Below are 26,057 nucleotides of genomic sequence, written 5' to 3' on the forward strand. Positions count from 1 at the left end.
ATGGCACATCAGCAAGAAAATGCAAAAGAGATTTGTTTTAGCAAGTGTTGTAAATATTCAGTGACATGGCCACCTGTGTGCATTCACATGCATGTTCATACATATAAATACAATGTGCAATTACATACTATTAGTAAAACAATACAATACATCAGAGAGGCAGCATATACAGTGATGAAGAGAGAAAAATGACCTCTAACATATGGAGAAGAGTAATCTCTTTCTTAAGGGAGACAAATCTATGCTGCATTTTATGGAAAGTACAGTATGCTGTCTTTGCTCCTTTGATAGTTACTACTAGGGATGTGCACCGACCACCGTGTTTTGGTTTTGGATGTGTATCTCCTTCGTGTTTTGAATCTGTATTAGGTTTTGTCAAAACCGTCCCTTTGTGGTTTGGTTTTGGGTTTGGATGTGTTTTTTTTTTTAATTATAAAAACTGTTAAAATCACTTATTCAGGCTTTTTTTTGTTCCTACAGTATTATTAACCTCAGTAACATTCATTTTTACTTGTTTCCAGTCAATCTTGACCATTTCACAGCTCACAATATTGTTTTCATCTGGTTTAGGCCCAAAATATGCACCAAGCTAGCAGGCTGACTAAGCTAAGTGGCAGCAGTGAGTGGCACAAACTTGTGGCAGTTCAACTTCCAACATGGCACATAAGGAAACATATGTTTTCATTAATCAAGAGGCCTGAGGAAGATGGAGTATGTATGTAGCTGAAGGCAGGGACCGGCAGGGTTGATTGGTAGTAAATGTAATTTAATTTTTCTATTCCAAAGCAAATTTATGAAGAAGGATGGGAGAGCATGGGAGAAAAATATGTCCAATGTTTTGCCCACAAAATCAACTTGGGGGTTCAGAATATTTTAAAAAAATAAAGGGGCATGCAGGAGATGCTGTATGTGGCCATAAACATTTCTGGACATTTTTGGCATTCAGCAACTGCATGACAGAGACTGCAGCAGCTGTAGAAGTTCAACTTCCCACATGGCACATCAGGAAACAATTATTATTATTATTATTCAAGAGACTTGAGGGAGTTGGAGAATGTATGTAGTTGAAGGCAGGGAAAGGAAGGTTTGATTAGAAGTAAATTTAATTTCCTTTTTTGATTCCGAAGCAAATTTATGGGGGAGGCATTTATAAAAATATTGAAATCATTCACATCAGTCCTTGCCCCAAAAGAATCCTTGAGCACAATGCCTGCTACTGCTGGGAGTGGATTTTCATCCAAGAAGGGGACCAGGAAGACTACTAGTAGTACTTTAAAAAACCATAGACTGTTAAACAATCCTCTGAAAGGGGGAGCAAGTGCAGTATGACAGCAGTCACCCAGCTGCACAGCGGATCACTGACGTCATAACATCTATGCTGATATTAGATGTGCGTCCAATATCTGCCAATAATGCAGTGAGTTTTAGACAGTTAATTGAGGTCCTGTGTCCATGCTACCAAATCCCATCTAGATTCCACTTCACTAGAAAAGAAATTCCCAACCTGTATAGGGACGTTAAAAAACACTTAATTAGTTGCCTCCAAAATGCTGTTGTACCCATTGTCCACTTAACCACAGATATGTAGACAAGCGGAACAGAGCAAATGCAAGATTACATGCCTGTAACAGCCCACTGGTTGGGTGTATTGCCTTCAGCGGCACCAACAGCAGCAGCAGCTTCTAAGAAACAGCAGCTTATTCAGAGGTAGGCTACTCTGTGTATCACCAGTTTCACTAAGAAGCATACTGCTGACAACCTTTTAAAAAAACTCAGGGAAGTCATTGCAAAATGGCTTACCCTGCTTGGACTCTCCTCAGGATTTGTGATTTCTGGCAACGCCACCAATATTGTGAGAGCATTAAAGCTGGGTGAAATGCACATCTGACATAGACTGGTCCCTCCACACATTATCCACCCCTGGAAACATAGCACAATGGGCACGATTCAATTCAGCGCGATATAAATAGCGCCGGGAGATAGCTCCCGGAGCCATTCAATTCATTGCGCTGTTAGGTCAGGGAAGGCTCGTTATCGCGCCTTAAACAGGGTGTTTAGGCACAATAACGGGCATTCACCAACCTAACTTCCCGGCGCAAGGCTGTTTTCCCGGTGCTAAGGGCAGAAAACAGCCTCGCGCCGGGACTTTTGTCGGATTTCTTCTCTCATCCCCGGAGGGATGAGAGAAGAAATCATTAGTCAGACTTGTCAGCGCGGTGTATTTAATAGCTCCAGGAGCTCACTCCCGGAGCTATTTACATCACGCTGAATAGAATCGAGCCCATTGTTTAAAACTTCTTTTAGAAAATCATTAATATCACATCCATAATAGAAAGAGGAGAGACTCAAAATATAAAAGAGATATAATTCATAATGATTTTATAATAACAATGTCTTATAAAAAACAATAAAAAAAAAATAAGAAGAAGCCTGTAAGGGGAGGTATCAGAATAAAACTGAGTATAAATAAAAAGATAAAAAACCAGGGGAGCTTTATAAAAGCCATTTAAGCTCAAAATTACCATTGAGCGCGTTTGGTATCAGGGTCTTCAAGTCGTACTGTATATAAATTAAATTTTTAGTTTGTGCTGGCAAGCTTTTCCAATGGCTCTCTACTGTTTAAATTCCAATGATACTCTTTATAAAATGACTTGAATTATTATCATGTAATTTAAAATGGGAGGATAATGAATGTTTCTCAAAGCTTTTTTGATGTCTTCCTCAAAGTGTGGAAAAGATGATGTCAATCAAAATAAACTACAAATTCTATGCCAATTACATCCAAAAATTACAGAGGCACCTGGAATGATGGACTCCAGCGCGAACAAATTAATATTGTGTGAAGATGATGTACATACTGATGAGGGTGAGGAATTTGATTATGATGATGGCAACAACATCTTGCCTCTGTAAATCCAGTTTCTGCATGTAGAGATCATTGCCAGCAATGTCAGCTGCCCATTGGGTGCTTGTTTTGTGGGGCCCAAACAAACCAATTGCTTTATGATTGAGGATATTGTTGATGATGGTGTTGGTGGTGAAGATGGCAGGTGCTTGGATCTAGCAGAGAGAAAGGAGCTAGCTGATGCTGGACTATTTTTTTGTACTTTTTTAGCCAAAATTTCTGAATTTTGAAAAGAAAAGGGTACAAATGGCTTGATAATTGTTGTCCGGATTTGGGTATAAATAATTTGGGCAGAAATAATTCCACACATAAGAAGTGGATTTTTTGTCTTGTGTCAAGGCATGACAATGGGCTTTTCCTTATCATGGGCAACAACTGTTTCTTACACTGGTGCCTTATTTACACAAACAACATCCTCATCAACAACATTCTCATCATCAACATACTCATCATCAACAACCTTATTAGCATCAGCTGCACACATAGTCTACTCATCCTGATGCACTTCCACAAAAGCATCCTCAATTTCTATGTCAGCATGTTCACTTGTGATTACATCATCATAAGAACCACCCGTCAAAAATAAAGGCCAAGGCCTTAGCCTTTCCTTGCCACTTTGTGTGGTGAAAGGCATATTGCCAATTGTATGTGTTTCTGTAGCTATCTTTCCCTTTGATGTTTTTTTCTTTACCACTGTAAAAGATTGCTTCTATGAGTTTAGATGCTCTGACTTAAGCCCAGTATGCCCTTGGGCATCTGCTTTAGTAGATGATGTAGACAGACCAGTATCATCATGACTGGTGGCACTGGCAGCAGCTCCAGCACTAATGTGTGGTTCCTGCTCTCCTCTCAACTGATCATTCTCCATATCAACAAACACGAGCAAAGTGGGGTACAATCTCAATTTGTAACAATTCTAAATATTACACTGCAGTATCAATGACCTACACTGTCACAATATTTTTTGTTAATACACTGCGCTTCCACTTACAGTGTCACAATACATGTTGAATATTACACTGCATTTCCACTTACAGTGTCACAATACATGTTGAATATTACCCTGTGTTTCAACTTACAGTGTCAAAATATTTTTTATGAATAAACTGCGCTGCCACTTACAGTGTCACAAAACATGTTGAATATTAAATAACAAATACAAACAAGTTTAAAACAACACTGGCCAATCCTGATGGAGGATGAGATACTACCAGATCATCTACCACCAATGCCAAGAGTAGTATTCAGAAAATCCCCGGACCTGAAACAGAAACTGGTAAAAAAAACACACTGAGGCCAAGAAATATACACAGAAAACCATAGAGATTAAAGCACAGAATAAGGGGTTCTATGCATGCTGGTCATGCCAAGGGTGTAAAATCATGGGATTCCACAGCACCAAATCAAGAATAGAATTCCACTCAACTATTGTGGGTAAATCTAATACTATTAAAGAAAGACTCATCTGCAATAGCAAAGGATTAATGTACCTTCTGGAATGCGGTTGTCATAAACAGTATGTGGAAAGGACAATAAGACCTTTGAAAATCCGAATCACGGAACACATAAGGAACATCAGAAAATAGGTAGAAGACCATAACCTAGCAAGACACTTCAAAGAATTCCATGACAGTAATCCAGGAATGTTGAGGTTCATGGGCATACAAGAAGTCAAGCCAAATTGGAGGGGAGGAAATTACATTCACAAGATAAGTGAAGCAGAACTGAAATGGATGTATGAATTAAAAACTTTCGCACCCACTGGACTCAATCAAGACAATGAAATAAAATCAATCATATGTAAGAAATAACTGAGATTAAACATAAACCTACAAGGAAGAATACATTTTCTAATCATCAGGAAATGACATTAACTTACATGAAAGAATATAAGTTCCTAACCATCAGGAAATAACACTATAATTAGATTTATTTCTAATCAATCCACATCCAACTTGAATAAAAAAATCATGTAGAAGACTTTGGGGGGAATTCAATTCAGCACGATGGTGAACAGCCGCGGGAGGGAGCTCCCGCAGCTATTCAATTTAATGCACTGTGTGCCTTGTCGGGAAGCAGGTAAGTCAGAGAATGCCGGTTCTCGCGACTTAACCTGGGTGTTAAGGCGCAGTAACCAGCATTTTCTGACTAAAGTGTCAGGCGTGCGGCTGTTAGCGCCACAGTAAGCCAGCAAACAGCTGCGTGCTGACACTTTTGTCAGATTTCTCCTCACATCCCCAGGGGGGTGCGAGAAGAAATCCTTTGCCCACCCACACAGTGTGTTGAATTGAATAGCTGAGGGAGCTCCATCCCGTGGCTTTTGACCATCGCGCTGAATTGAATTCCCCCCTTTGTTACCACACCTGCAACCTCACCCTCATTGGAGGACATCCCACCTACAATTTTGAGTGAAATCAGACTCATAGTTATGTTCAGAATACAAGCTCACATGAAAGCCCTATAATAGTAGTTACACACTCCTCCCAAGACTGCCTTCTTTTACACCACTAATCATGCTAATGAGATATTACCTGATGACCCTACTACAAGTAGAGAGCTATCAGTGGAGCTATCAGTGGAGCTATCAGTGGGTAAGGGCCAATACAATAGTTAATTGGGCGGTAGGATGAATGTTTACATACAGGCAGTAATCATTAACTATCAGAAGGTATTGGCCGATTGAATGGTTGATTAAGCAGTAGGATGAATGTACATATGCACCACTGATTAGGGATCCAGATAAATAAATGGAACCCCACACCCCTCAGTTGTAGCCGATCTGGCACATAAATGATGACTTGTACCCACACATGCCTTTACAATATAGTAATAGATATACTCCAACATGAAGACAAAGAAACTGCACACTGCACACAAGAATAACTACTGAACAGGCAGCACATGTTAGGAGGATATGTATAGACAATGTTCAGGTTGTCAGGATAACGTGAGACCCCATGACCCAGTGAATATGGATTATTACATCCAGTCGGTACAATTGAAAATTAGTGGACATAGATCATGTAACAAGTAAAGTTCACTAGTGCATGCATGAAGTGCTTTCTTCTTTTAGAGGCAACATATATCAACTAATACTGTCTATCTACATCTAAACACACACTGTTACAAGTGTGCAAACCACTGAATGTAAAAAGAGGCCAGTGACTGACAGGATCGATCACCAATTAAAACAGCCACATGTGACCAGGAGCACTACCAATGGAGAACATGGATTATAGAGAATGTTATACATAAAGATAGCTAATGGAGAACTGAAATAACTACATTCCCCAGAAGAAGACCACAAGCTGCTTGAAATGCGTTGGAACAGAACACACTACAAGACTTCCAAAAAGTATGGACCATTGTACTGGTACACTGGTGCTGTAGCAGTCATGTGATCCACGTAATCTGGAAAAAACTGTCAGCAGAGAAGAATGCAGTGAGATTGAGCCCTGGGACGAAGCAGCAGGTTGTGCAAGGGATAACAGGTGAGTATCCATAGAGGAGGGGACACCCGGTGCTCGCTTTTATTAAGCCCCAACTGGCCATATCTTCTCCTCAGACATCAGCTGTACCACTGGCGTAACCAGGCCCTAGGGGATGTCTGTAGAAAGTCAGAGCAGAGGTGCCTGGAATCCAGTGAGGTGGCTTAGTCCAGAGCCACTACATCTCAGATATGCTGAAAGGCTTCGATCACCAGCATGATATCTGGCCCCTTCTAATACTGTCTAAGTGCACCAACCTTTTCCCACTTTCTACCAGCGGGACGCTACTTGGACTACAATATTCTATTATACAAGTGTCTTTCCTCTACATTTAGAATAAGCTGGGATCAATAGCAACATTCATACTATCTGTTCATTTTTATTCCCTGAGAACCACAATACTTCTAAGGCAGAGAACATTAACGGTCATATGGACACGGACGTTCCAGTTTGACACCATTTGTTGGTTCTTTCTATGTTTGAAAGACATTTCAGATGTGCAAATAGAACTGAGAGATTCTTCCTTTTATGATTGTTTATACATATCCCTGCCTGATTGGGCATAGCCCACCACTGTTTGTATTATCTTGATCATTAGTAATAAAGTGATACTTAAATTAAACACTGTTTAATATGTTAATGTGTATCTAGGGGATTAGAGGCCATTAATTATCTTATTTGCTTAACATACTAGACAAAATCTGAACACATACAGGAAGAGCGCAGTACATTATCTCTATTAACTGTACTGATTTAATTAGTCACCTACATGTGCAGCTACTCTCCGAAGCAAGTATTATTTTTCATGTGGACAACTCAGAGCACAGGTGTTATATCTTTTAGCTATCGAGTGTTGAATATTACACTGCAATTCCACTTACAGTGTCAAAATATTTTTTTATGAATACACTGCATTGCCACTTACAGTTTTAAAGTACGTGTTGAATATTACACTGCATATTTTTTATGAATACACTGCGCTACCACTTACAGTGTCAAAATACGTGTTAAATAATAACCTGTGTTTCCACTTCGTGTCAAAATATTTTTTATGAATACACTGCGCTGCCACTTACAGTGTCACAATATGTGTTGAATATTACACTGCATTTCCCCTTACAGTGTGAGAATATATTACACATCTGTAGATGGTGTAAACTAATGGTGCTAAACTCTGAAAAGCTTCACTATTTGGAGTTTAGTACATAGGGGCCAGATCATAGTCCCCACTGATAATAATGGGGACTGTGGCCCTCATTCAGAGCCATACGCTCTGAGCAGAGCGCACGCTCTGAATGAGGGCCGGGCTCCATGAAAATGGAGCGTCCTCCCGGACGCTCGTATAGCTGAGGGTCACCACCCACAGGCTATACGAGCGTGCATTGTGATGGCCGCGATGGTCGTGACCATCGCGACCATCGAAATTGCGAGCCGGAGCCTGCGGTTGAGGTTTTCAACCGCAAGCTCCGGAGTGATTTTGGCTCTATCAGAGCCAAAATCACTCCCACTGACATCACTAGTGATGTGAGTGGGCCGGCTTTTGACGGGAGGCGTTCCCGTGGGAATGCCCCCGTCACGGAGGCACGCCCCGGCACGCCCACCAAAGGGGGCATGCTGTCAATCAACATTGACAGCACGCCCCCTTTGATCGCACACAACGAGCGAGGGACTTTCCTTCGCTCGTCGCGTCTGGCGCATGCGCACGACGGAGCTCCCTCCGTCGTGCGCATGCTCAGTCCATAACATCGACCCACTTGCGTGCGGACAGCCGCTCGCGAGTGGGTCTGAATCAGGCCCTGTGATCTGTAGTGCTAATTAGCATTTTGCCTGAGATTTCTATGAAATCTCCTGCATTGTGCTTTTAGTACATAGGTGCTGTTATTGCATAATTTTATGTAAAAATCAACTTGATATAATATGCCCCTTAGAATTCCCTCTTCCGAATTTAGGTCGTAAAAATAATAAATGAGGAAAAATAATACATTTTTAGTTATATACAGTATATAGTAGTTTTGTTGATGACTTTTTCTTCATAATCTCATTTTAATTCTTGTAGTATTTTTAAGTAATAAGTGAACAGACTGCAAAAACATACTAATATAACTAAATATACATTTTGGAGGAAGTTTTTTAAAGAGTGATTTCAACAAAGTTTTCAGCCAGTTTTATATGATGTTTGCATAACATAACCATGCTAAAGGCAAAACTGCCCATCAAATAGTATGAAATAAAAATGCAAGGTCTCAAACTGAAGTTGGGGCTTAGAGACCTTGGTGGAAAGAAAAAAAAAAACAATCAATTTACTAAACAGTGTTTTGCTTGAACGCATATTAAAATGAAGCTGCTTAATCAATCAACAGCAGAGGTTCTCAAACTCGGTCCTCAGGACCCCAAACAGTGCATGTTTTGCAAGTTTCCTCACATAATTACTAGTGAAATAATTAGCTGCACCTGTTGATCTTTTAAAACATGTCAGTGAGTAATGACTACACCTGTGCACCTGCTGGGTGACCTGGAAAAAGTGAAGTGTGTGGGGTCCTGAGGACCGAGTTTGAGAACCACTGATCAAAAGAATAAATTATTCTTATAACCCCATTTTGGCAGTGGTTATCTTTATTATATGTAAAATTAATACATTTTACAGTTTGTGTAATCTTTAATTTACATAGAATTTATTAATTTGAAATCTATAAAATAATTGCTGAATGCTGATTGGTTGCTATGGGCTACTTCTCTACCTGTCCTCTTCACTACTAGGTTGAATGTCTGCTATTAAACATATTGTTTTCATATTCAGGGACACATACTTTGCTTGTAAAACTATTAATTAAAAACCTCGCCTCCCCTTACGTGCCATTATGGGGAAATGCTAATCGTCCCCCCCCCCTCTTAGACTAATTAAAATTTTCTCCTCTGGAGGGAGAAGGGCCTTTCTTGTTCTTCTAATATTTCAGACCCTGATGGTGAAATAAAATCCTTTACCGAACTACAACAGAAATTCCACCTCACCAGACAGCACTTCTATATGTACCTACAAATGCTGCACTATGTCTCCTCACTTTCTATTCTCTTAGATCTACTTCGGCACCAGACAATTTGATCTCCCTATTCCGATTGCTTATAAATAACCCCTATTGGGCCAGATATATGTATCCACATCTCTTGTCGAGCTCTGCAAAATTGCAATGGTAAATACTACTCAAAAAATGACAAGTGGACATCCTAGGGAAACACTTGGTATCGAATTTGATCTCCCACTATGATGATACTTTACATATATTGAACTCGGCTTATTTACAGGAAGTTGATATTCGCACTTTTCACAGAGATTGCATTTCCTATAGTATATGGTCCCCAATGAATCTGAGTCATGTTTAAAGTGTAATATATCTATGGCCAATTTTAAGCACCGTACGTGGGAATGTTGAAAGGTGAACAAATTTTGAAATCAGATAGTTAATTTCATCCACTTACTTTTTTCGCTACACACACAACCGGATTCTCTGGACTGCCTTTGCCCAAATTTAAAAAATTGGAAACTAGGACCCTATAAAAAGATTATTTTATTTTACCACTTCTAACAATTTTAGTAACTATAGGGAAAAAAGTTATACTTCTACAATGGACTTCGAAATCTGCACCCACATGCAGTGAAGGTTAGCAAAAGATGCTGTGGCTGTTTATTTTGATAGATATTCTGCTCTCCCTGATGTTAACAAGGGAGTAGAAACATTCTATAAGAATTGGGAATTTTACACAGCTAAGCTGGATTCATCTACCCAAAATCATTTTTGATACCATAGACTGGTTTATGCTAAAAAAATGTCTTATGAATAGTTCCCACTCTGTAGTTGGTAAAATTAATTGCTACAGTAATTATAGAATGTATCCTTCTGGCCACTTAAACCAAAATTCTTGGATGTAACCTTAATATTTTAATGTTAACTTGCTCTTTATCCCACAGTGCCTTTTAATGGTACTCATATACATATATACATAAATGCTTTGCTTTCTCGCCCATTATATGTTCATCATCTCTTGGCTCTAGGGAGCACCACCAATTTGAGTAGTTTGAACCGTGTATTGGGTCCATATATTCGCTTTATATTGGTTACTGATACATGATTCTCATATACTAGTTTTCTGTGCGGATTTCTATACCTCTTTTCTCATATATTGTTATACTTGCTGACTTGTCTTTAGTTTAATATATGTAAGTATAGCAGATACTTACCAAGTATGCTAAAATATCTTACTATTTTTCCTATTTTTTGATACATGTGACTGAATATAATCTGAGATGCATATATTTATCTTGCTATGAAAAGTGCTTGCAAGTTTGGCCAATGGTGTATTTATTTATGTTTGTGTTTTCACCTGTGTTTTAAAGAGATTTTCATGATTTCTCACCTGGATTTGCCTTTAGTAAATTTCCAAGTTCTAAAAAATGGCCAAACACACCCCTGTTTGCAATCTTGACCAGACATAGAGCCTAGTAAATTTACCCCTTAGACTCTGTATTGAGCAATTTGTAAGTCCATCCGTGAAAGTATCTTCAATGTTTTGTATTTCAATTTGTGTATTTGTATTAGTTGAATTATTTTTATTTTTATCTGTCAAAAGTGTAATAAAATTTATTTCAAAATGAAATAAAAAACAGATGAAATGGAGACTTGAAGTCAGCCAGCCAGCCACATAATCGGTGTAATTCATATTTGTGCCAAATTAAAGGGATGATATAGCAAGCCTAATTATGGACCTCATACAGAGTTGCAAGCAAAGCAAAAAATAGGAGCAAATTTGCAACTTGGCAGAACCATGTTGTGCTGGAGCAGGGCACATTTATAATGAGCATCATATTGTTTTAGAATTGGAGGGTGTGTCTGACTCCTACCAAGCTCAATTTTAGATTTCAGTTGAGTTGCTCAACAATATCTGTACAGTATATGTATATTAAAGGCCTGTATGTTATTGATACTGTATATCATTAAATATAACTTTACATAGTATAGCCCCCAATGGCAGCTTATATTCCCAACCTACAGTACATGTTCTTGTGGATTGAAGCTAAGCTTCAAGGAAGCTATAAAACAATTAGGAAAAGACCATAATGTTGTTTACTTTGAAATATATTGTATCTCTGAAGGAGCTGTTAGTGGGATGATTGGAGGCTAAACAAGAATGTTGTAAAACTGGCTTTGTTTTCAAAGAAAGCTATGTTACAGAGATCACCTCTTTCCTTATTAAAAAAAATATATAAAAATGTTTACAGCACAGTGCTGTAAATACATCCAGCATTTCAAGGTCAAAATTCATGTGTAATTTCATATGCAGGTTTGCAGCTCTACCAATAAATATGTGAAATTCTTAAAACTACAATAGGAAATAAAAGAAACCCCAATTTAGTTCCCAGATCTTTTTTTAATGCAAATATTTAAAACAATGCTAATAGTCCCGACAATGAAGAAATAGAATAGAAAATTAGAAGTTCTATTAATTGGAAGCATTATTCACGGCACAGCAATTCATATGATCCTTCATGTGTGTACACAATTCAGAAAACTCTGCAACACATAATTAGTAAAATGTTTAGTACACAACATACAGAGTAGTTGTGACAAATAATGGACAACATTTTTATTCCAAGGCAATTCTTATGCACATTGATAGCTGGATCAGGCTTTGAAAATGTTACAGATATACTCATAAATTGATGCAGACCTGGGAATATTTGCCAGAAGAGTCTTTAGCAGAATAGACAGTTTATATTGTAGTCCAATATGTAAAGATAAATTATAGAAAGCATATAGGACAGAGGCAGGCAGCAGCGGATTGGCCATAGATTTCACCAGTCAGAGGTGGCATGCTGTTATTTACACTAGGAATGTTAAAGCTATACCCCTCTCCAGGGAAGAGTCTGGTTCAGCCCATAGATGATACGTCCCTCTCCTGTTCTTTCAGCATGCACAAAGTGGCTTAAGCTTTCAGAGATGTGGAGTTAATGGTCCAAGAATGCAGCCACTCCAGCCTGTGTGGGCTTCGCTAATGTTGTTTTCTAAGCACTAGTCCCAGAGCTGGCTGGGAGTATATCCTATACAGTGAGTGGGCAAATTAGTATGACCACCAGGTTAGTCATTTTTGGGCCACCTTCTTAATACGGCTTGGATTCTTCTAGGCATGGATTCTACTAACTGTTGTATGCTTCATGGGGAATATTAGGCCAAATGTGATGAACTGCATTTTCCAGTAGTTCAACAATTTGGGAATATAGTGTCTATATTAATATGCTTCAGCAGTCATATTGGTCGGGGCAAACACTGTAAGATTATAGCATCCATATTGTGTGTGGCATCTTTACAAAATTTGTTGCAGATTGTATTATTGTGATTTTGTACAATATTTGCAGATGTATATCTGTTATTATTGTTATATTTCTGTATTATGTCTATTTTTGTATGGTATAATGGTGTTATGAATGTGTATGCTTTGAAGGACTGCAGAATCTCCAGTTTCCGGTTATGGCAGCCATCTCGGTAGTGGCACCAATTGGCAAGTTAGATAAGTATGGGTGCCGCTCCATGTGTGTTGTATTTAACATCCAGACATTTATATATATTGTTAGACCGCATTTTGTACTATATATAATGACCCTTTAGGCATAAGTATTGATTCCCTAAATGTGTTTTCAGACAGCAGCCATGTTGGTTGTAGCATGTTATGGGTAATTTTTGCTTGATGTATCCAGAAACAGGAAATGTGTGCCTCCACTTTGAATAAGCAAGTGATGTAATTGAAAGTGGTATAAATAGGAACTCAGTTGCAAGCTGTCTTATCCTCCTGATGAAGTCCTAGCTGATGTAGCAGTTCTTCTGGGGGATGTCTGATAAAGGCTTCAAAGCAGAGATCATACAGAGGGCTATCCCTGAAGGAGACACTGACACCCCACAGTGAAACAAGGAGAGAAGTACCTAATATATACTGTATATGAGATTGTTTAATTAGTACTCACTGAAGATGGCTTAATAACCTTTCAGGGAACGTATGAGAGTTGCTTATAGCACAGATCATAAGGAAAGTTGATCCCTGCAAGAGAAACTGACCTCCCGCAATGAGCTATGGAATAATAGGACACAGGTGTCAAACACACTTATCCTGTTTTATATATAGATTTAGATATTGTACAAATTAATAAATTGTTTTTTGTTTTTACACTACAGTCTAAGGCTAGTTTTCTTTAACATGAATTCCAATCAGTTGAGTGCACCTGGTATCTGAATATATGCTATAACATAACATTTGATAGTGAAAGTTGATCATTCAATCCATATGGGGAAACAGTATAATAATTGTGAGTCCACCTGGCCTCTAACTGGAGAAGTTTAAGATTTCTATCACCACCCCATAAGGAGGGGGGGATATGGTCCACCACTTTGAAATGTAATGCCACAAAGGGATGTCTCTTCATTTTAAAATCCATGCAACTGGCTGATCCACTTCCTTCCCATCCAAGGCTTGTTGGATCACAGACCTATGTTAATTCATCCTTTCTTTAAATGTACAGGTGCGTAGTCTTCCCTATATATGCCAGCTCACAAGGGCATTTGATTATATAAATAACATATTTGCTGCTGGAACTTAGTACATATGTTATAGGGATTTATTTCCCTGAATGAGGATGGGTAACATACTGTCCCATTTCCATGTACCTACAAGTAGTACATCCTGTACATTTATAACATCCAGGAGGTCTACTCAAAAAATGCTAAGATGGTGATTTTCCAATGTTGGTAATAACATTATGTAACCAATCACGCAGATTTCTTCCTCATTTGTGACAAGGTAATAATCAAGTATTTTTGATCAAAGGAAGATTCTCATCAGTGTTTATCATCGGCCACAATTTTTTCGAGGTTTGTTTAATCATCTGACTGGCTGTCGAGTACTTACTCACAAATGGAAAAATATTCTCAGCGGAATTGGATTTCACTTTTGATTTAAGTTTATCCTCTCTGTTAATTGACATAGCTCTGGTTATAGTATAGTCCTGTTCTTTTTTCATGTATCCTCTGGCTATGATTTTTTGCTTAAGATCATCCATGTGTTTCTTAGTCAATTCTTCAGAGCTCGTTATTCTGTGGATACATAAAAACTGAGAATACAGCAAACTTTTTTATTTGAGTTGGATGGTGGCTGCTTGCATGTAGATATGTGTTCACATCTATTAACTTCATATATACACTCACTTCCAGCTTCCCCGCATGTTAGAAAATAATTACATACAGGAAATAATTTTTTTCTCCACTGCATTGCCAAGTGAATTTGATGGTTTCATCCATCTGGTTTACATGTTCCATTTGCGAGACAAATTCCTGTTCTTTTCCAGACCAAATGATCATAATATCATTTATAAATCATGTGAAAAATAGAATCTTGGGGCCAAACACTGGATTCTGCAAAAATAATCTTTGTTCAAGAGTAAACATATATGAGTTCACAAAGGCCGGTGCTATGTTCGACCCCAAAGCACAGCCCAATTGTTGTAAATAGAACTCACCATTAAAGATAAAAAAAGTTCCTTCTCAAGGTCTTTTTCAATAAATAAAAAAAAGAATAAATCAGGTCCCTTATTATGACTATTATCTCTCAAAAAATTTTCTACAACTTTTAGTTCCTATAAGTGGGGTATGTTAGTGTAGAGACTCATCACGTCCACACAGCATAATAATATATCTTCAGGTAAATTAGTTAAGTTTGATAAGAAAAGCTGTACTGTGCTTTAGAAAAGTGGATTTAGCTTGAACCGTTGGTTGTAAATGGTAGTCCAGGTATTTTGCAATTTTATAATACAAAGAAACTCAGGCGGCGATGATAGGATGAGCCAGTGGATGTGCATTGTCTGATTGTACCTTAGGCAAGGTGCATAGGACTGGCATAATAGGAAAATTGACAGTTAGTGCTTTACTGGTTGTTTCACTAATAATATTTGGTTCAACTGCTCCCTTCAAAACTAGATCAATCTTCTATTTGAAGGTTGCAGTTGGATCAAAATCAAGCCATGTATATACCCTTTGATCACCTACGTGACGATAAATTTAATCTTTATATGGTTTGAGTTCCTGTATAACTATTTCCCTTTCTTTATCCACAGGGTGGATTATGATGGAGTCACATGCACTAAGATTTTTTAATGCTATATACTGTTGTTTACTAAAATTTTAATGTGTTGTAGATAACTTGTTGGAATCCACTGATACTGTATTCTCTAACATCCGAGTGTAGCATTTAATTGATGGATTGTGTGTTTTGGGATCAAATTTTGATTTAGATTTAAAAGGGCAAATCGCTTAATTTATTTGTACCCTGGACTCATTTTCCATCTATTGGTCTGAAGTGGGTTTCATCCCAAAATATTTTTTTAACTTCAGATTTTCTATGATGTTTCCAGACATTGATTTTCCATTCAAAATTATCAAATTGATTGGTGGGAATAAAGGTAAGCCTTTTATTAAGGACCGCTGTCTTATCTTCAGAAAGCACCTTGGATGAGAGATTAATACTAAGGTTAATTTCTTGTATTGTTTTCTTCCTTTGGTTTTGGGCACCATGTCTCATGAATCTTCTTCTCCTCCTCCTGCGCCCTTGGCATGGGTAATCACCCCCAAAGTGGGCTTGGATTTTGAAGCAGCTATGGGTGTATCAAAATCACTCTGTGATGAACTTTGTCCACTTGATGGTTCTGTATCTAGAGCAGTAGTTCCTTGTTTTCTCTTCCTTATTGTGAGATTATTTTAGGGGAGCTCTGTCTGTTGCCCACAAAAACAAATTTTGTTCCTTTCTCTTTCTACCATGGCTAATTTACTTTTTTTGAATCTGATCAAATCCTTCTTATAAGTCTCAATAGTGATATTTAATTTCTTCATCCAGTCAAAAGATTTTTAATTCATTAGAATTGGTACCATTGATGTCTCCAACATATTGATTTTCATTCTTGTTTCATTCAATTCTTTTGTGGGCTTTTCCACTACCAATAAAATTAAGTCCATTGAGCACTTATTCAATATTGCCACCCAACAGCAACAAATATCCAAATTATTCCTTCTGATGGTTGGTGCATTCTCCAACATGCACAGCATTTTAAAATGAAGAGACATCACCTTGCAATATTACGTAAGGGGTATTGATAGAAATCTTAAACTTCTGCAGTTAGAGGCCAGGTGGATTCACCATTGTAATATTGTTTCCCCATATGGATTGAATGATGAACTTTCGCTATCAAGTTTTATGTTATAGTATATATTCAGATTCCAGGTGCGCTCAACTTATTGGAATTCATGTTAAAGAAAACTAGCCTTAGACTGTAGTGTAAAAACAAAAAACTATTTATTAATTTGTACAATATCTTAATCTATATATAAAACAGGATAAGTGTGTTTGACACCTGTGTGTTTCCCTGTATGGCTTGAATGAGCAACTTGGGCTATCATGTTTTATATAATACGTTACAATGTATTCATACTTAAAGGTCTGTATAGTCTAGATATTGTGTAAATTCTTTTATGAATGAGATAGTTACTTGAGTTGTCCTTTTAGGCACCTTCAGTGATATCCGTGCCTGGAAATTTGAATTGCCGGCATGGGGTGATATAAGGTGAGCTTTTTTGTACTGATGTTTATCCCTAATGAAAATGTTGTAATACATTTTTAACATTTGAAAGCAGCAGTGGTTACAGAGTGATTCTTTGTTCCTAAATCTGAGGAGTGCCATCCTACCTACTATTGACTATATTGTGAGCCTCTGCTTCAAGCTCGGGAAAGGCACCCATTTGGTGATGTATTACTTGAGAGTGCTAGTTCACCAATCAGGATATATATATATATATATATATATCTGAAATATTAGAGCACAAAAAAGGGGGCGCCACATCGTGCAAGGGGCTTGGCCTGGTGTGACCCTCTGTTACTGCTTGACTGGCTGGAATAGATCCTGGAGACGTTCGGGTGAAACACCAGCCTTATTGTTATTTCACTGTTTATGCTTGCGGTGGTTTTAGAATGCCTACTTTGGTACGCACGCTGACCTGGAGTCTTTGTGGGTGGTAACCCATAGCTATGCGAGCGGCCAGGAGGCCGCTCTTAAATTCAGAGGGCCGGCCCTGATTCAGAGCGAGCGCTCTGTCAGAGCATCTGGCTCTGAATCAGGGCTTCAGTCTGTAGTTGACAATACGAAACCAAAGAGCCTTCCAATGTGACCTCGTTCAGAGTGGATATTCCCCTAACTATCCAAGAGTGAAAGGATAGGTCATGGATCAGTTGTGCTAAGCCTGTCAGTGAAAGCTCAGTTAAAGGCAGGGATATATCATATGAAAGAGATACAAATTCTAATCACGTTTTACAGGAAGCCTGTATCACCATAAAATGAGTAGTCAAATAAGATTTGATAGTAGACGGCAGTCACAAAATGTCAGTCAATGAAAAAGGGGATATCATCCCACATTCTAGGAGAACCCACACTTTGAGGTTATCTAATACAAACCATTCTCCAAGCTGAGATATTAGGCTTGCTATTTGGTAATTGTGAAGGACCGGAAATGCAAGACCACCATCAGATTTGGGAAGGGACATCGTACGTCTGGCTTTTCTAGGTTTCCTGCCTCTCCAAACATATCTGAGGAAAATGGTATAAAATGTATTTAATAAATAGTTGGGGACTAGAATGGGGATGGTTTTAATTAAATACAGCATTTTAGGTAATATGACAATTTTTAAAGCAGCAATACATCCCATCCAAGAGACCTCTTGCATCATCCAGTCAGAGAACATAAGCGAGATCTTACTCAAGAGATGGAAGTAATTACAGGAGATCATTGATGAAATTTGAGGAGTAAGTTGGATCCCTAAATATTTAAGACATCTATCCTGCCATATGTATGAGTACTTAGTTTGAAGGGAATGCAAAAGTTCCGCGGGTAAGTTGATGGGTAGGGCTTTAGTTTTAGAACAAATCAATTTATAGTAAGATACCTTAGAGTACTCCTCTAAAACCACATGTAAATGAGGAAGAGAGGAAAGAGGGTCGGTAAGGGATAGGAGGATATTGTCCTCAAACAGACAGACTTTATGGACTAACCCATACATTACAGGACCTTGTATAGAGGCTCTAGATCTAATAGTTTTGGCTAGAGGCTTAATCACCAAGGCAAATACCAGAGGGGAGAGGGGGCAGCCTTGATGAGTACCATAAGTTACTCGAAATATTGGAGAAAGGAGTCCATTTATGAAGACTTTAGCTGATGGATTAGAATAAAGAGTAGATATAGAGGTCAATGCTTTACCATTGATCCCAAACTTATAGAGAACAGCATAAAGGTATCCCCAATGAAGTCTATCAAATGCCTTCTCTGCGTCAAATGACAAAAACAAAAGAGGATCGCCCAAAGCAGAGAAGGCATCAACAATATCTATAATTCTCCTGATATTATCAGGGCACTGTTTCCCCTGCACAAAATCCACCTGGTCCCAGTGTATTAGGGAAAGGGTTAAGTCTATTGGCAATGAATTTAGCATAACTTTTCACATCAGTGTTGAGTAATGCTATAGGGCGATAGTTAGCCAGCAGGCTGGGGTTTTTGCTGGTTTGGGGAAAGCCACTCTCCTAGCTTCAAACATTTCCCTGGGGAAGGAGCCACAAGACAAGGTTTTGTTAAATACCCGAGCTAAAATGCGGGCCAAAGAGTCTTGAAAACATTTATAGAATTTATTTATATATCCATCAGGGCCAGAGTCTTGTCTGCAGGAAGAAAGCCAATGACTGCTACTATTTCCTCAACTGACCATGGACGATCAAGGGATTGTAAAGCATCCACGTCTAAAGAAGGTAAGTGAATGCTATGCAAAAAAATATCTATACTATCCACTGTTGGCTGGGGAGCTGAGGAATCATTAGTTATATTATAAAGCTGGGAATATTACTTGGCAAATGCAGTGGCAATCTCCATTGGGTCCTATATTTAGATACCACTTGAGTTAGTAATTATCATAATGCATTCTTTAGCTAGTTTTTGTCTAAGTTTCCTAGCAAGCATTCTACCCACCCTATCCCCCTGGACATAAAATTTCTGTTTTAGTTTGAAAAAGGTCCTATGTACTCCTTTCACAGCCAAGATATTCTATTCTTCTCTTACTTTAAGAAGGTCATGGTAAAGTTTATTATCAGATGGGGATGCTTTATGTCTAGCTTCTAAATCAGCGAGTTGTACTTCCAACTCCATCTGATGTTGCATAGCCTGTTTGCAAAGTTGGTCTGCAGTCTGGATAGCTGTTCCCCAGACAATGGCTTTTAGCGCACACCAGAAGGTAAATACAGACGTAACCTCCACTAAATTGGTCTCGAGATACATGGATAGGGACTGAGAGATAGATTATGTTGCTTCCTGGTCTAAAAGTAAATAATCACCCAACTGCCAGGGGCTAGGAGGTGTTCTCTGAGAATTAAGATTCCAATGTAAGTTAAGGGCTGAGTGGTCAGACCACATCAATGGCAAGATAGAAGCCTTGGTAATCTGTTGTAGGGTCCACTTATCAGAGAGAGCTAGGTCAATACACAAGTATGAGTCATGCACATGGGAGAAAAAGGTATAATCTCTCACTGAGAGATTCTTAGCCCTCCAAATATCATATAAGTCATACTCCAGTAAAATACATCTAAATGCTTGAGAGTGGTCATGCAAAGGGTGGGACTAAAAAGTGGGTTTGGGCATAGACTTGTCGTTATTGGGGTCAAGGACCATATTAGAGTCCCCCAAAATGAGAAGTAATCATTTACAGCAAGAATGAAGGGTATTGCAGAATCACCTGGTGAAGGCAACCTGTGTAGAATTCGGGGCATATACCATAGCTAAGGTCACAGATATATTCTCCAGTTTACCAATGAGAATGAGGTACCCTCCTTCCTTGTCCATCACCTGCCTATCTAAGGTGAACTGACATGAGGCAGACAAAAGTGTAGCTACACCTGCTTTTTTATGGGGACTGTTTGACATATAACAGTGTGGGAATTTGCAATAAAAAAATTGGAGGGGAGGGGATCGGAGAAAGTGCGTCTCCTGCTAAGCAACAATATGTGCATCAGCTTTAGCAAAATAGCGTAAGTCTAATCTCCTTTTGTTAGGGGAATTTAAGCCCTTCACTTTTAAAATTAACCATTTGGGTTCAATGAGAGGCATGAGAGATTAGAGTATACAGACATCTTCAAATTACAGATAATCCATGTCTATTGACTGAAAGGGAAAATATAATATAGAGAATAGTACGTACATGCAATTGAACTAACAGTAAATAAAGGGATAAGGGTGGAAACAAGTAAAGGGAAAGGAAAAGTATAGCAAAGGAAAGAGAGAAAAAAAATAGTCCATGAATGGTAGCATATAGGGGTATGTGGAGGCATTGAAATTCCTCCATCACTCCATTAATATTTTAATTATAAATAGAGTAGTCACGTGCCCACTGCCCATTCTGTAATGCCAATGCAATAATTCAAACATTCTGGAGCACTCACCAAAAGTAGTGAGAGTAGTGAGTAGCTATATCTAAACATTAATAATCGCATCCTGGGTTGATGGGCCAGTGAGGTAAACTTCTTCAAAAACAAAATATGTGAGCATCATGTATAGCCAATATACTTAAAACAGTGATATATATAAAATGTGAAACATAGCATGAACCAATATATACCAAGGACAGTCACTGAATTCCCCAGAACTGACCATAAAACTACAATTATCTATTAAGAAACACTTTAATAAACATTGAGAATAGCATTTAGATTGGAAACAAAAAAGCAGGAAGTTTAGTAAACAACAAGTTATCTTTGTGAAGATACATAACTCACGGCCATGAGGGTAGTCAGTAAATATCTAGCATGTAGTATGGCAAATCTCACTAAGAACAGCCTGCAGTGGACCATTCCTGAGTAAATCGGGGACTACCAGGCATCTTTGAGAAAATATCCTCCAAGTTCCAGGACACCAGAAGCTGGAGTCTATCAGTTGGATGGAGACCACTATCGTAGAACCATTTCATCTGATCAATAGCTAACAGTAGTCGGGAATCCCCAGCGATAGGGAATGTTAGCTTTCTGAAGAGCCTTAGTTACCGGGAGGAAGGATCAGCAAATAGCTAGTCTAACTGCTGAAAGGTCCCCATAAATCTGAAGATTTCTCAATATCGAGGAGGAAGTATCCAGAGATCGAGCCACACAGAGGATTGATTCTTTTATATGATTGAAATGGAGGTGCATCAATGTGTCTCTCGGAGCACCTGCAGGAGCGCCTCTCACCTCAGGTAGCCGATGTATACAATCCAGAAGGAGATCGGAGATAGAAGCTGTTGTGAGCAACTTCACAAAGATATTGGTGACATACTGCATAAGATCTGACTGGGAGACTGATTCAGGGATGCCACGAACCTTGATATTGTTGCGCCTTGATCGATCCTCTAAATCACCCACTTTGCTCTGTAGAGCGGTGATCTCTGCCTGGAGTTCCTCATGTATAGAGATAAGGTCATTATGGGATTTAACAACCTCCTCAAGTTTATTTTCAAGGTGGTCTGTGTGGTGGCCTAAATCATTGACCGTTTGTTGACAGGTCTGTAAAGCAAGTTTAAATTCTGCTGAGATGTCCATTTTGAAAGAGGCCAGAAGTCACTTCATAGAGCCCAGGGTAAGTGGAGTATCATCACTCAGGTTGTCTTGTGGAATGGGACTCACTGATTTGGGGTCCTGCATCAGAAGAGATGCATTAGGCCTTTTGTTTCCTATATCTGAGAAAGTGCCACCTTTGGAAGTAGTAGCAGGCAAAGCATGTTTGAAGAAGCTAACTGGGGGACTACAGCCGGGTTCCTCTGCCATTAGGCTGCATTGTATCGTCCGAAAAAATTAGCAATATAGGTCACGTAAATAATAGTATAGCAGTGACATTAAAAGGGAGTGACAGATGTGGAAGAGCATAATTAGGCCATAGGGATCATCACAGAATTCAGCTAGGACAGTGTGAATAAATGTGAGTAAGAAATTGTGGCCAAGGTCCCAAGTGTCTTTTCACCCGGATCAGGGTAGGCGATAGTGTTCCCAGGATAGAGAAGGATTACAGGGAGAACCACAGCACTCACCCAGCAGTACGATGTTACAGGAGAGGAACAGCAGGAGCAGCAGACTCTGAAGTACAGGCTGTCAGTACAGGCAAGATGGCTGCCAGCTTCTAGCTTCTACCAGGATCTTTCAGAAGCTGTAAGCACTTCCCTTCAGCGTGAGAAGCCCGGCACCGACCCCACCAGCAGGATCCCATTGTCAATTAGGCACAAGACGGCAGAAGCCGTGCGTCTGGTGGGTAACCATGAGAGGATTTGTTCCACACGGCTTGGTATGTGGAGGTGCAGTGGCAGGCAACACCATGGAGACACTGGTAGGACGTCAGCCGGCCACCGCCACAAAACGCCTCTGGTCAAGGGAGTATCTCAGCAGGAGGTAGGGGAGGGATTCCCTGGGAAACAGCCTCACCAAGGGCTGTAAAAATGGGAGCTCCGGTGACGTGTGTCCTCTCTCTTAGACTGCCAAGCCATGCCCCCGGGATTCTTCTTTTATTGTATGGCAATCACTGGTATGCTCTGTGTCCTGGTAGTCACTGCTCAGATTGCTGTTTGTTCTGTAAGATAATCACTTGGATGCTTAGTGTACTATATGTCAGTCACAGGGGTGCTATATGTACTGTATAGTGGACACTGGGATGGTTAGGGTCTGATACAGATAATAACACAATCTGCTGATGTTTTTTTTTCTATTGATGCATCTGAGCTGCACCAGTGCACTCATTCCAGTTTTGTTTGTACAGAGTGGCATATCAAACTTAGATTCATGGTAGCAGAAATGTGAGGGGTGTTCCTGGATGGTGCCAGGTAGGTAACAGGGGGTGGGAAAAAATACATGGAGATGTTGAAGGTGTGTTGTGGACATGTCACTGAAAGTAACAAATATGCTTGACTGCTCCCAGACAGATGTGTCCTCACACACTATTGCCACATTCACGCCAAACAGCCCTTCTCAGTGCGCCAGGTCCAATGCGACTCAGCTTGCGCCGAGTTTCATTTTTGCTCAATTATGTGTCTTAGTCATTTGGATGTGAAAAAACTGCTTAACGAGACTACACTGATTAATTTGATATGCGACTATGGTATATCTGTGTGTGAATGAATCTGAATCTGTATACACCGTGGTATGACTTAGTGGCCTTTTTTCATACCAAGTTCTGTTTTGTTTCATCTGTGAATTTGTGTGGTTAAAGTCGCAGCCCGGCATCTCTGGATAAGAATAAGATGCAAATTTAAAGGAAAGGTTGCTGGTCTTGTGCTGCAGGGTGTATTGAGGATTGAATACATCTGTAGGAGGCCAAACTCCGTTTGAGAATCTGCACCTGCCATAGGGCTTGTGCAAGTTTCAGTGGTGCAACAGATGGTACATCTAAACATGCACTAAGCAGTATTTTCAGCATTAAGGGTTGCTGACAGTGGGCATCTCAGTCCTTGCACATTCGGATGATAAACACCACGGAAGGGCTTTGTAGTAGCATAAGCATAAAGATGGAGTGTTTGACTGAGAATCAGGCTCTTAATGTGTTTTTTGGCAGTAACTTGGATGCCTAATGCATTGTATGGAGGTCATGTTAATGCCCTACCTATTGCATGGCAATTATGTTGATGCCCTATCTATTGTAAGGCAGCCATGTTGGTGCCCTCTGTATTGTATGGCAGTCACATGGATGCCCTCTGTACTGCCTTATGGTTATGACAGTACATAAATGCCCCTTGTATTGCATGGCAATCATGTGGATGATATCTCTATTCCTTTCACATTAATGCTCTATGTATTGCATAGTGATCACTGGCATTCGCTATGTAGTGTATAGTGGTCACAAGGTGAATTGCTTTCTTATCCTATCTCATTTGTGTTGGGCCTGTTTACATGAGAATACTTTAAGATTTTTTTCCAGGGCCACTTTAAGCTCCCATCTACCCATGGAGGCAGAAGGTGAAGGAGGGCAAATAGATAACCTAAGACACCATTACATTTTAAAGGAGTGTTTAATCTATTATGCAAATTATTAACTGAAACCCAATTAAAATTACATAAGAGGCTTTTAATTTGCCCTTGCATTAAAATCTATATACTCTGTTGAACTTGACCATTGTGTAAGCTACTGGATATAGAACTCTGAATTGTGTCACTAAATACTGTATTTTTGAGGAACCGTCTTTCAAGAACCATCATCATTTAGATGATGGGGATGCAGTGGGTCTAGCCAATCTCATTATTCTCTTAGATGACAATGAAGGACCTAAAGGAGCATTCAATATAGACATTTTTTCCACTTTGTTTTACCTTAATGATTCTGAGAATCAAACTAAACTTTTTAGGAAAAATTACTATTTTATCCAGTGCATCATATATGTAGCTTGATTGATTTGTGTTATGAATCCACATTGGAAGACTTTCCAAAGTTATGTGCAAAAGAGAGAAATATACCAAACAAGAACATAAAGCTTTAAAGAACTCTCTTCTGATAAACCAGTTACTATATTTTGGAAGCTCAACACCAACTGTCAGATATCAAGTTCTACTCTCCAGGGATCATGTTTTAAGCTATCATACTGAACTTAAGAATTTGTTGGATAGGGCACTACAGTAGGCATTTGTTGAATATTATCTTCTTCTGTTTGTCAGGCTCACGAAAAAGTATATTTCTATCTTTTATTCACTTTATGTTTTACACAAAATGTTATTTTATTTTATGACGTGCACTACCTACAAACACTACTCACTCAAAGTAATGGGGACAAGATTTGCACAGAATTTTGTGAAATTATACACAGTATGATCCTCAAAAAGCAGGTACATATTTGGAGTGGTCAATTCAGGTCAAACATGTTCCTCTATGGATGCTATAAAGATGATATATATTGTTTGTAATAGGGATGAGGATTCCATTCATGATTTTGTATCAAATTGTTTTCACAATTTCTATCACCTAACTGTCACTAGCACTCATTACCATTTCCATTCATTATTTTTAGACATCTCCTTACAAATTCAAGACAATACTATAACAACTTCAACATGCAGTAAAATAGTTAATACAAGCAACGACTGTATCCTGTAGATTTTTTTTAGCAACCATCACAAAAGCTGGTTAAAAAAAATAGCCCTTAAGGCAACTACGTTGTATTCACATAAATTGCTTGGAAAAGGACAAATTCAAGGAACAAGCCTTCAAGCTACTTGTCATTTTTTAAAAAGAGAAAAATTATCCTTCTTATCTTCTCTAAATACAGTTTAGTCTAAGTCTTTTAATTTGAATAAAGAAGATCTGTTGGCTAACAAATTACAAACAAGAGTCTGATATAACTATATCATTTGTATTCAAATATAATGATTATAGGATTTTACAGATATAGGGCCTGATTCAGCAGATGACTGTTTTTGTGTGGCTTTTCAATTCCATTCTTTCAAAAATGGAAATAGAGCAGGAGGTGTCTGACACCTCCAGCTGTATTTGCGATCCCAGCACTGTGACAGAGGTTGTAGCATGGGATTACCATTGCAGCCATTGTTGAAC

This window comes from Taudactylus pleione, unplaced genomic scaffold, assembly GCF_031769625.1.
Source record: "Taudactylus pleione unplaced genomic scaffold, aTauple2 ptg000270l, whole genome shotgun sequence".
NCBI lineage: Eukaryota > Metazoa > Chordata > Amphibia > Anura > Myobatrachidae > Taudactylus > Taudactylus pleione.